The following is a 13,587-nucleotide window of genomic DNA, read 5'->3' as shown; positions in this document are numbered from 1 at the left end:
AAGTCTGTTCAACATTATGGTGTTTGCACATGTATATCCATGTACTAAAAGAGATAGATATATCACACATAGCCATGCATGTGTGAATGTGTGAAAATAAAATTAATAAGTTTATTTAGTTTCTTCAAAAATGTAAAGTTTTTCTCCCCAGGTTTTTGCCCAAGGGCAATGTAATTCCTAATTTAGGTTTATGTAGAGGAACGTTATTCCTATATAGTAATTGTATTAGAAAAAAAATCTTGTATGCAAGAGTCTACTCACAAGAGCTATAATTGACTTTTACCATTAAGAAAAACTTGAATCATATGAATTATTGAATATTGAAATAATCAAAAGGTACAGGCATTCCTCATTCAGCATTCCTCATTTTTCATTTCTCTTAGATAAGTGCAGCTTGTAAGAATTTTTTAAATATGTGAGAAAACCTTCTAAGCTTCTGATTTTGTTGTTTTTTAAAGAAGGTAATGAAATATTTACAACTCTGTACTTTCAGCTACTGCATGGACTTTACAGACACTGTTGTTGTCATGCTAATACTTCTGTCAGATCCATCTATCTTGCATAGACACTTTTCTGCTATACTTTTTGTCATCTCTTGTGTGATTAATATTCAAATGTAACTGTCATGGGTTAGCACTGGCCAGATGTTAGTGCACCCATGAATATATGTTTTTTCTCTAACAACTCCTGTGGGATGTGATCAGGAACAGAGCAGAGCAGGCTTAAATCTTGAAAACAAAAAAAAACCACCAAAACTTTATTAACTACATAAGAACAGGGACAGAAATACACTTAAACACACACAGAGACAGAAATAAAAACTTCTTAGAACATTTCTTCCCTCAGTTTTTACCTCCCCACCTATCACTTTTCACAGACCAACCTCTGGGTTTTAAATCAAACAATCACCACTCAAAAAACTAATCTTTAATTCAGCAAGGGAGAGAGGAGTCTCTCTCGCACTACAAACTGTTCTTCAGAAAACAGGGGTTCACCCCTTATGCGTTTTCATGTCACCTATAGCACCGCCCGGAGAAGTCTGCTAAGGTGACACTCTCTTTTTTCTTATGTCCAGCGCTCTCACCGCTGTCTCATAGGCCAAAACTACATACAGAGCTTTTTAAGGATGCTGCATGCTAAGCTCTCCCCCTTTTCACTCAGGGGCCGGGGTTCCAGGAGCAGGTCTGCCCTGAGGGCAGAGGGTGCCACTTTACTCTCCCCCTCTCTTCTCTGCTCGCTACTCACTTCAAGTGCCAGTCACTGTAGCAAAAGCAAGGGGCAGCTGTATCTACCCAAAAATGCAGTTTATGTTTAAAAGAGACTCAAGTTCAGTCTATGGCTGACATTATGCAAGAAAAGTCCAGCTCTAAGGCTACTCTTCTCATTCTTCTATCGAGTTCTTTCCCATCATGCTTTATCATCTCGGTCCCAGGCTGCTTCTCTCTCTTTGAAAACCACTAGTCATGAGAATCAATGTCTAAGAAAAGTTTCTTTCTGCTAAGCAAGGGTTAACAGTTTCTTCTCAGCAGGGCTGCAGGCGGAGGCACTCCCAGGCTCGGCAAACCCCACGTGGCTGAGCACCTTCTCCCGGAGTTTGGGGGGAAGGAGGGGGGTGAGAACACACAGAAGGCACTTCCACAGTTTTCTACCTCTCTATCCTGGACGGGGCAGCTCAGTTCTAGTCCTGTCCATTTTCTTCTCCCCCCGGGCCCCAGCTTACTTTAGTTTCACCGCGTGGTTGTCTTGAGCCTGGCCACGTGGCTTCCCCCTCCCCCACTCAGCCCAGAGCTGAGCAGGGGAGAGATGTTTCCACTGCTGAAACCGGAACCCAAAAGAGGTCGACCCCCCCCAGACTCCTGCTTTTAACTCTTTGTGTCCTCAGAGGCGTGTCCAAACCTCCGAGTGACCAACCCAGGTGCCAGCAGAAAAGCTGATCACTGATTGGACTGCCCACATCCCCCTGGAAGAATTCACCTCCCCCCTAACCACGACAGTCTCTACCCCTCGCCTCTGAGGACACACTGTCTTAAAGTAACAACTAACATTACATCTATAAATTTACATCATCACTTAATTCATGCTTTGCTCTTGTTCCTCTTTGATCTTATCTCACAGTTTTCATTCTATCATTCTTTCGATCGATTTCCCGGTCAGGGAACCATGAATGTCATGGGTTAGCACTGGCCAGATGTTAGTGCACCCATGAATATATGTTTTTTCTCTAACAACTCCTGTGGGATGTGATCAGGAACAGAGCAGAGCAGGCTTAAATCTTGAAAACAAAAAAAAAACCACCAAAACTTTATTAATTACATAAGAACAGGGACAGAAATACACTTAAACACACACAGAGACAGAAATAAAAACTTCTTAGAACATTTCTTCCCTCAGTTTTTACCTCCCCACCTATCACTTTTCACAGACCAACCTCTGGGTTTTAAATCAAACAATCACCACTCAAAAAACTAATCTTTAATTCAGCAAGGGAGAGAGGAGTCTCTCTCGCACTACAAACTGTTCTTCAGAAAACAGGGGTTCACCCCTTATGTGTTTTCATGTCACCTATAGCACCGCCCGGAGAAGTCTGCTAAGGTGACACTCTCTTTTTTCTTATGTCCAGCGCTCTCACCGCTGTCTCATAGGCCAAAACTACATACAGAGCTTTTTAAGGATGCTGCATGCTAAGCTCTCCCCCTTTTCACTCAGGGGCCGGGGTTCCAGGAGCAGGTCTGCCCTGAGGGCAGAAGGTGCCACTTTACTCTCCCCCTCTCTTCTCTGCTCGCTACTCACTTCAAGTGCCAGTCACTGTAGCAAAAGCAAGGAGCAGCTGTATCTACCCAAAAATGCAGTTTATGTTTAAAAGAGACTCAAGTTCAGTCTATGGCTGACATTATGCAAGAAAAGTCCAGCTCTAAGGCTACTCTTCTCATTCTTCTATCGAGTTCTTTCCCATCATGCTTTATCATCTCGGTCCCAGGCTGCTTCTCTCTCTTTGAAAACCACTAGTCATGAGAATCAATGTCTAAGAAAAGTTTCTTTCTGCTAAGCAAGGGTTAACAGTTTCTTCTCAGCAGGGCTGCAGGCGGAGGCACTCCCAGGCTCGGCAAACCCCACGTGGCTGAGCACCTTCTCCCAGAGTTTGGGGGGAAGAAGGGGAGTGAGAACACACAGAAAGCACTTCCACAGTTTTCTACCTCTCTATCCTGGACGGGGCAGCTCAGTTCTAGTCCTGTCCATTTTCTTCTCCCCCCGGGCCCCAGCTTACTTTAGTTTCACCGCGTGGTTGTCTTGAGCCTGGCCACGTGGCTTCCCCCTCCCCCACTCAGCCCAGAGCTGAGCAGGGGAGAGATGTTTCCACTGCTGAAACCGGAACCCAAAAGAGGCCGACCCCCCCCAGACTCCTGCTTTTAACTCTTTGTGTCCTCAGAGGCGTGTCCAAACCTCCGAGTGACCAACCCAGGTGCCAGCAGAAAAGCTGATCACTGATTGGACTGCCCACATCCCCCTGGAAGAATTCACCTCCCCCCTAACCATGACAGTAACCATGCCTGCTGCTGTGAATCTGATTCTTGCCAAACACGTAGAGCTCAGTTGGCTTCTTGGGGGTTATGACCTCTCAGCAATTTGGAAAAATATTTTGTTTATTTACAGTGATCATCATTTTTTAAAAGTCAATAGTTACTAAAAAGTAGTGTCTACAATAGTAAGGATTTGTTTCTTTCCTTATAGACAAAAACCCAAACAAAAAAAAAACCCTTACCCCAAATCCATTTGAAAATCAACATCTGATTGTAATGTGATGCTTTATGTCAAAATACTTCCCAGATTTTGAAATTAATTACAATCCCTTTTATATAATTTCATTTTTTTTTTCCAAAGGAGATCTTGGAGAGTTTCAGTGCCTTAAATCATAGAAAAGTAACTAATTTGCTGCTCAGAGGGAAAAAAACAAAACCTGATTCAACTGTATTACAGAAAATTGCACACTGTGAAGCTTCACAGGTACTGAAAGGCAGGCTCATTAATAGAGCTCATGGGACTTAGAATTATTTCAATTAGTTGAAGAGCGTGAAAATATTTTGATACTTCTCAGTTTTAAAGGTGAGATGTAGTGCTGATAAACAGTAGGATCCAAAATTACTTGAAGATCAGGAGAAAATTTTTAAAGGGTGCTTGTTTCAAAGGTGTAACTAGACTCTTCCGTTTTTATAACTACACAGGTGCAGTAGTCTGCTCAAGACTTTTGTCTTATACTCTAGAGTTGTCAAATATTAACAAATTTTAAAAGATAGTAAAAAATATTTAGGAAGTAATTATTAAATGATTCTTAGCAATTAAGTAAAAGGGTAATATTAAATTTGTGTGTTTAAATCATCTTTACTTGCTAACACAAGCCTCATACTTTTTTTTTGTATGTGTTTAGATTTTTTTAAGTCATTTGAGCCATGTTAAAATATTCATGCAAGAAAGTCTGGTGTCTTACCAGGAGAGGACAGAGTTCACATTCCTTTTCCTTCACTCTTATGTATTGCTCTTACTGTGTTGCCTTAAGACCTTGTGACATTTTAAGTAAGAGTATGCAAAATCAGGGAGTAGTATGCAAAACTGAGTGAAACAGATTGCAATTGCTGTGGCAAGCATTCCTGACTGAGATCAGGTAAACCTTCCCTACCTACAAAAACACCTTCTGAGTAAGTCAGGCTTGTATGCTTCTTAAAATGTAAGCACAAATATTTGGCAAAACTGCAGTGACCAAAAGTTTTTAAGTCTTAGTAAAATCATTTAGTTCTAACAGATAAACAGCTAAACCAACTTTTCTTTCAAAATACAAAGTTCTGATTGTCTACATGCCCAGCCTGGGCTACCCTTCTTTACAAGGTCCATAGCTTGTAATGCCCAGAGCTGGAAGTCACTGACACTAAACAAACTGGAGAACCACAACTACAAGTGTCTTTCAGCAGCTTCCTTTAGTCATATCTAATTCTGGGTTAAATTAGATTAATTATATTAAATCTAGCAATTAGATTTTATTCTGCTTGCAATGCTAGCACCTAGCATGTTCCATTCTTGAAACTGTTGCTAAGAAAGAAAAATTATTCAACTTTTGTTTAAATAATAATGTTTTTGAAGAAGTAAAATGAGAGTAAAGATTTGAGTATGAATATGCACTGGGGGAGCTCCATGGAATTTACAGCTGCAGGGAATGACAACAGGCACTGAATACAATCCACTCTGGCAGCTAAGTACTGGCATTCACACCCTGATATACCAACACCACTCTGCCTGGAGAGCAAACAGCGAGTCTCCTCAAGAAATAAAATAGAATTTTGCAATCAGAGCCTGCTCAAGCATATGGGTTTTTTACTCATCAATTATACCCAAGTCATACTCTTGCATAACTGGCTGATATTATAAGTTATTTTTGACTCAGTGTATCCCTGAGTGCCAGCACCCTGCCTATCAGGCTGAAGATGGAGCATGGAAAAGGACAAGAAGTAGTGAACATTAAAAGTGACTTTTTGACCAGACCAGGAAGCATTATTTCCAGAGTAGGCTGGAAATCATGCTCCTGCACAATTACAGGGAATATCTTCTCTTGCCCTTGACAGCAGCTCTTTAAGTAATATGCTTAACTGGGCCCTCACACAGTACCATGTGTGAGGGCAAATTTCAGCCCTTAGATGACAGGGCGGCTATATCTTGGACACCGAAAAAAAAAGAACTTTTGGCTAGTAATGGATTCACCAAATGTATACATTTTGGCATTGGTTGTCTAACTACAGAACTAATAACCATTTTATTTACAAAATACTCAATAATTTACTGAATCATCATATGGTATCAGTATAAGATAATGCCACTGATTTTTTTTTTTAATATAGTAACAGCCAAACAGATATTAGTCATTGTACTATAAGTTGTGCTGTGAAAAACATCTTCTCTTAGGCTGGAACTGCTATTAGTGCTCATTCTGTATTTTTATATGAATATTTGCACACATCTTAGAACATTTTTTTCAAAATTACTTATATACATATTGAATTCAGAGATACTTGTAAGATTGTTTTCTAAATTATTTTAGTATTTTAAAATTATTTTAGGGTTTTAGAAAAGTAATGAGTATGTATGTTTGTGTCTGATCTACATGATCAATTGCAAGTTGGGAAATATTATTTTGAACTTATAAGCATTTTGCAGGGGAGATAGTTATCAGAGATTACAGCTTTTCTGATAATACAAAAATATTAAAAAGGTTAAAGAAGTGCAGTTTTGTCACATAAAACCAAGTGAAGCTGGGATTTCTTATATGAAGAAATTGTAAACATTATAAGATTCAGAACATAAAGGAATGACAATAACCATGTGAAATTGCCTCTTCGCTCACTGCTTGCTTATTTCTGCATCGTCTCTGCGCTCGATCTTTTTCTGTGTACACTGAAGTGGGCTAATTTCAACATATTTTAGAGTTGGCTGCCACCTGCTGGAGCCTGGCCTTGTTTTGTCTTTAAGGCAGTTTGAAGGAGCTAGAGGAGGCTCGGTTTGTGCTCAAACTTTATTAAGATGGATAAGGAAAACTGTGAGTGCCTAAAAGTAAGAATTTAGGCATAACTGATTTGAACACAGAAAGTACACATCCCTGCCTGGTGAAATACATTTAAGTGAAAGCAAAAGGCATCCTCTTGGCTGCCTGTCATTCATGGGGATATTATTTTCTACATCAGAAAAAAAAAAAAATAAAATATGTTGAATCTACTGAATAACATTCCCCTAAGGCCCAAACAGCTTTTTTCTTTTACTAGCCTGAATAAACTATACATAAAATCATCTATTATTCAATATAATGTAACATTTACGAAAGCCCTGCAGTATAATGACACTGCAAGAACCTCACCCAAGAGAGTCTGCCAGCAGCTAATGATGACAGGCTAAGCCATGTGTTATAAAGACCTACAGCTTTTGGACAGTGATATCCAAAGCACCAGGGAAACTTTCAATGCTTGGCCATAATCGTTGAGAAGAATTTTTTTTTTTTTCCTGCTTGAAACCTATTGCTGAATATCCCTGCAGTATGTAATGGCAACACGAGATCCAAAATGCCCAACTCTGCCATGGTATCCCTTTTCCACTCTGCTGCGCAGTAAGAGGAGCACAAATCTTCAACTATTTCCAAACTTATGTAATGTTAAACCCAGTTATCCAAGGCAGCCAGCTCTGTCCCAGCACTGGAAGCAGTCTTCACTGCGAGTATCTCTGCCAGGAAAGGTTCACTTTGTGTATTAAAGTTATTTGCAGTCAAATGTTTTACTCAGCCTGTTTGAGTAACCCTTCACAGGATGACATAGCACCATCTTCAACAGAAAGGTGAAAATCTTGAACTGTGGTCTTGGATTAACCCTAGGGCATGGGGAAAGCTCTTATTATGTGAAGATAGCCCTCAAAACTAAACTAAATCTCGGATGAGGTACTTAACTATCTACTCAGTGAAGAGAAAGGCAGAACTTGAGAACTTTCTGTTGATTAATCAAAACTCATCCAGATCACAAAGTCTGAAAGTTCTTTATACTCTTAAAGAGAAGTAAAAATCTGGTTTCCAAGGGCCTAGATTATCTAAACAACAATTCCAAGTGTACAGCTTCACTCCAGCAGCAGTCTTGAGACACTGTAGGGGAAGATCTATCTCTACAAAAACCTCATCTACTTCTACTTTTCTGGGGTGTAGTGGGTTGACTTGGCTGGATGTCAGGTACTCATTAAGCCACTCCACTCCTCAGCTGGACATGGGGAGAAAAAATGTGATAAGAGGCTTATGGATCAAGATAAGGAAAGGGAGATCATTCAGCAAATACCAGGCCCTAGTTGGAGAACTTAATTTCTTACCTGCCAAATCAGGGTAGTTTAATAAGAAAGTAAAAATGAAACCTTAAAACACCTTTCTCCCTTCCTCTCTTCTTCCCAGAATCAACTTCACTCCTTATTTTCTCTGCCTCCTGCCCCTCTATCCACCCTCATCTGCACAGGGGAGTGGGGAATGGGGGCTGTGGTCAGTTCATCAAAGGTTGGCTCCACAGCTTCTTCCTCCTTCCAAGGGTTAGGACTCCTTGTACTCTCCTACTGCTCCAGAATGGGATCCCTCAGCCATCCATTAACATCTCTAATGTGAATCCTTCCCAGAGCCATCTCTGCTCTGGCACCTGAAGTATTTCCTCCCACTCCTTCTGCACAGTCCCTGGGTTTCCTGACCATTTCTTCCTTGCCTTCTTAAATACATTATCCCAGAGACACTACTGCTGTTGCTGTTGGGCTCAGCCTTGGCCAGTGGTGGGTCCTCCTTGGAGCCAGCTGGCATTGGCTCTGTCACACATGGGGAAGCTTTTCCCAGAAATCAACCCTAGAGCCTCCCTGCTATCAAAACCTTGCCATGCAAACCCCATGCATACAATCTGCCTGGGCATGCAATATGTCCAAAAGGTGTGTTTGGCTATCTGGAGGAACACTTCAATTTATAATTTTTTTTGCATGAGATTTAGTATACATAGTTGTTCTTCTAAAGTAATGTTGATAGTTGAAATATAAATAGTAATTAGTGTTCAACTACTAGATACCTCCTTTGCTAGATTTACACAAAGAGCGAGATGATAATTTCCTATTTTTAGAAGCAGAAGTTATCTGATTGTGATTGAGTTAAAAGACAGATGAGACTTTAGGTTCTCAAGCGTTAATTTGGCTTGTGTGTGACAAGGTTCCATAAAATTCTGATGTCTTCAATTACCAGGAACAGTGACACAACTTATTAGAACCATGAAGAGATATTCTGTATTTGTGGCAGTGAAATTTAGACAGTGATTTTACCTAATTGATTTTGTGTTTAACCTTCATATCGCCGGTACAGTCCCTGACTATATAATGTTTTCTGATTGTTAAAACAAATGCAATGACTCTGTTGAAACAGGTTAGTCTAATTAGTCATAGTGACATTTAAAGAAAAAGTACAAAAAATAAAAATTCCTTATGTTACTGTTAAACTACAACAGTTCAGTTCAGAATTAAGGCAAGTGAGCATTAGCTCATGTTTGAGGAAAACCTAGAGTTGAACTCACTAATTGCCCCTCCTACTGCTCGGTTCAAACCTAACAAGCCTCAAGCTGTTAGTACATGCTTTGTGAACAGATGAACACATCACTCTGTGTCCTACCCCATGAGTAACGGAGTGCATTATCATGTATAACAGGAGGGATGTTGGGAATGTCACTGGTGTGTCTTGCAGCTGCCACTGCAGGCAGTGACCAGACAGAAATCTCTTCATTGACACTATACTCCTGTATATTTTCCTAGCAGAAAGCAGGATAGCTGTCTTGTGAGGGTGTGGGCTGTGAAAACAAGCTGTCCTACAAGAAAAAGAAATAAAACCAAAACACCTATTCCTGCATTGCACAATGCAGATATGCCAGGTTAGTGAGAGCCCATGTACCCCCCATCTTGCTAGGGGAAATAGGCCATGCATAAGTATACTTTTTCTGCTTTATAGTTTTAGTTCTTCCTGTCCTTCTTTTCACTTTTATCCTCTTCCTCCATCTATCTTCCATTCCAAGGTTCACTTCAGAAGCAGGAGAGCTGGGACCAAGGTGAATATTCTTGACTTCAGTCATCAGTTTTGCAATATGTTACTGAGACTTTCCAAGGGTGCTGTAACACTGTACCAGCTCCCTCCAGCAGCCTTCCTTTGCTGACACTGCCATAGGTCCTGAGATACCTTTTTATCTGCTGTACAAAAAATGGCATACATTAACTACATCTCCCTAGTCAATGTCATGCTACCAAGAAATTCGTATTTAAAAAAAATTAAAAACAGAGGGAGAAAAAGAGAAAAAAGGTAGCAGTAAGAGTTGTCAGCTTAGTAGTTGTTATAACTTCGTTTTGCACTCAGAAGCTATAGATACAGCTTCAGTCCAAAAAGAGATAATGTATCATCACTTTTCATCTTAACATTGAATTTACAATTGCAATGCTGTTTAAGCAAATGTCCTCTCTTGCATCCTGATTTTTTGTTTTCTTTTTGTTAAATATGTCCATGTTAAAATGTATGAGGAATGCTTAATCTATTAGATTTTCTGATCTTTTGAAAGCAGATTGTTACAGGGAAAAATGCTCCTGTGTAAAATAGCACCAACAGTATCATTAGAACTGTCATTATTATTTATGTTTTTCACTCTGTAGATGATTTATGTGTTAAATTTATATTAGAAAGACACTTTTTTTCTTCAACATTTTTTGTAGTATTTTTCATACTAAAGGCATATCCACATTGCAGTCTAGAGCAGAAATTCCCACACTAGTTTCTGACAGCCTAGCAGCAGTATCAGAAGAGTAACTCCTAAGACAGTCTACCTTTCAGGCTACTATTAAAGTACCATCATACTCTAATTATATTTAAAGATCTGCTACAGAGAGACATGCCTTCTGTGAGTTGTGATGGTAGTCACACCCAGGACAACACAGTGCTTGCTGACAATTAAAGCAGAAATCTAGGAAGGTAAACAAGCTTTAATACAATGAATTTCTTATTTTATGAGATCTTCCTTTTAAGTTTTTGGAACAATTATCTGAAATTATCATAGATCTCCTCTTCCAATGTGATTTTGTTGCTCTTCTCTGCTAACCTTTTCTGTGCATAGCAAATTCTCTTGTAGTCAGTCAGCAAACCCATCTGAGAAATGAGGATATTTTTAGTAGAAGTAGGCAGAAGGTAATTGATTATTTTCACCTCTGCAGTCTTTGATTAAAGACAATGTGCTTAGGGGGGAAAGTCAACAATCATTCCAAAACATATACAAGCATTTAATTGTAGTAATTAATTTATCTATACAACTCAGTGTACTTTTAAAAAGCTTCTAGACTGAGAATGAATGCCTCATCAGTCTTAAATATAACAGCCTGAAAGAACAAGTGAAGCCAGTAGAATAACAAACAGTACTGCAGAAACCTCAGGCACTTGCAGGAAACAAAAAGACATTTCCAATTCTGTGCAGAGGAAAATTATGAAGAATTTGAGTAATAAAGACTGCAGAAGAAACTCAGTTGATAGAGCCACAAAAATTAAGTACATTCTTGTACATGTTTGTTGTTGTTTAAATTTATGGGGGGTCCCCGGGGAGTGCCCCCCGGAGACCCCCGGGGTCTTTTGGGGTCGTGGTGTTCCCGTGCTGGCAGGCAAGGAGACTTCAGACGCCGGTGGAGTGCTGATGAGGTGAGGGTTTATTCACTGAGGGAGAGGGGAAGGGGGGAGGGGGAAGGGGGGGAGAGGAGAGAGGAGCGTCCGGACGCCTCCAGGGGTAGAGGGGCAAGAGGGGGGGGCAGAGCCTTCTGCCTTAGCATTCTTATCACAGAGGTTCAAAGGGGCGCGGTAACATTCTCCAGCCAATGAGGTTACAGATACAGGATACTGCAGGGAGGGAACAGACTGGGGATAAACCATACATTTTCCAAGGGTGAGCCAGAGCAAACCATTTCCATAAAATGCAATCCCACAAGTCACCCTTTTTTTCTTTAAAATGTGAGAAGAGAAATATGACATATGACAATTAACAATTTAAAAAATGAAACAGTAATTACAGTTTTGCAGCATGAAACCAAATACAATTGCAGTAAGGATTATGTTATACGGTGAACAGTTGATCTGACCTTGTAATTGCAGTAGACGGGTTACGTGAGTTTATATTGCAAGATTTGAAACAAGTTAACAAATTTGTTTGAGCCTTTCCAGCGTGACTGGCCTAATAGTGTCTAGTCTTTTCCAACTGGCTTTTCAGACCACCACAGCCCCCAGCTTAGGCTGAGGCGCTGACTATGCTCCCACTCTAGGGACAGGAAAACACGTGGAGTTCCCCGGGCTCCACACACGGCTTCAGATTCTCACCCAAGGATCTGAGCCAAATCACTCCTTTCACTTTCCAACTGGTTCAACCGAAAGGACCTACACTCTGCATGCAATTGTTTACATTCGTCCATATGTACCCATCGGGGATTTTTTTCGTCCATACTTGCACCAGAACTGTCAGAGACCTAACAAAAGACCCCCAGTTTTAGGTCATCAAAAGAAAAACAAAAGAAAAAAAACTACAAAAACCGTCAAATACTTTCTCAGACACTCTATCAGGTTATCAATCACCCTCAGAACTGACTGAGGACAGTATAAACCCAAAAAGCATTATCGATTCAGTAGTCTACCACTGATTCGCGCTTTACAAGAAGACAGTCTAAAAACTGCTTCCCTTGGATCCACACTTGTGACCTGAAAAGGCCTCTGCTTTCTAAATTAGAAAACAGGGGAATCTGCAATATGAACACACACAAAAGCTAGAATGGCATAATTGTAAAAACTACTTCATGGGGATGGGAAGGAAATGGAGGGGTCTGGGACACCCTGCTGTTTGGCCAGAACAGCAAGGGACAGGGGCAGAAAAACAGGGAAAGGGAATCAAAGTAGCATTAACAATTATACAAGGCTGCAAAACTGGTATTACAAATTCACTTTAGCTTTGGGGTTTGGTTTCTTAGCGTTTACCTTGTGGGACTTGGAAAGCGGAAGATGGGACTGAGAGCACGTGGCCATGGTGGCCATGCGGTCACAGAGCAGCACGTGGTGTTAGCTGTGCCGTGCCGGGTTTAGCAGGAAAGGGTTAACTCTCGGGGGTTTGTTAAGGGAAAGGGGGTTAGGGAGAAGGAGCAGCGAGGGGAGGAGGGGGTCAGGGTAAGGAAGGAGGTTACACAATTTACAAAACCGAGTTTTGGAAGGTGCGGGGCTTGGGCACAACTGAAGACTGCTTTTTCCTTCTCTGATGGCTGTCTGGCTGAGTTCCTTTCGCTGCTGTCCAGGGGCATTGGCTGCTTCGCCGCTGAGCCGGGCGGGGGGAGGGGCACCTGTTCGCGTGGCTTCTCCCGGTGCTGGGGCCCGCGCGCGCTGCGGCGGGGCTGGGGCCACGTGTTGGCTCGCTCCGGGACTGCCCCGCGCCGCGGTCCCGCTGGGCTGGGGCCGCTCCTCCGCCGGGGCCGTGCCGGGCCGGGGCCACTCCGCCGCCGGTTCGCCGCCCGCGCCGCGGCTGCCGCGGGCCAGAGGGTGCCGCGCCGCTGCCGCGCAGCCCGCGCCGCCGAGGCCGCGCCTCCCGGCGGGGCTGCGCAGCTCGCGCAGCGCCGAGGCGGGCCGGGGCCCCAAGGGGCCGGGACCCGGGCCCGCGCCGGGCTGGTCGGCGGTGGTGGGACGGCCGCGTGGTGGCTCACGAGGTCTCTGCGCGGTGGAGGAGGGGCCGCCCCGGGCCGCGATGGCCCAGAACGGCCGCTCCACCGGAGACGGCACAGAAACGGAGTTACCATGGTCCGTCTTTTCTCAGGGTCGCTGATGCTGTTGCCCGACGTTGGTGCGTCATCTGTTGTTGTTTAAATTTATGGGGGGTCCCCGGGGAGTGCCCCCCGGAGACCCCCGGGGTCTTTTGGGGTCGTGGTGTTCCCGTGCTGGCAGGCAAGGAGACTTCAGACGCCGGTGGAGTGCTGATGAGGTGAGGGTTTATTCACTGAGGGAGTGGGGAAGGGGGG

This window comes from Prinia subflava, chromosome 7, assembly GCF_021018805.1.
Source record: "Prinia subflava isolate CZ2003 ecotype Zambia chromosome 7, Cam_Psub_1.2, whole genome shotgun sequence".
In the NCBI taxonomy this organism is placed as follows: domain Eukaryota; kingdom Metazoa; phylum Chordata; class Aves; order Passeriformes; family Cisticolidae; genus Prinia; species Prinia subflava.
The sequence above is the reverse complement of the archived record's forward strand: the minus strand, read 5'-3'. Positions refer to the sequence as shown.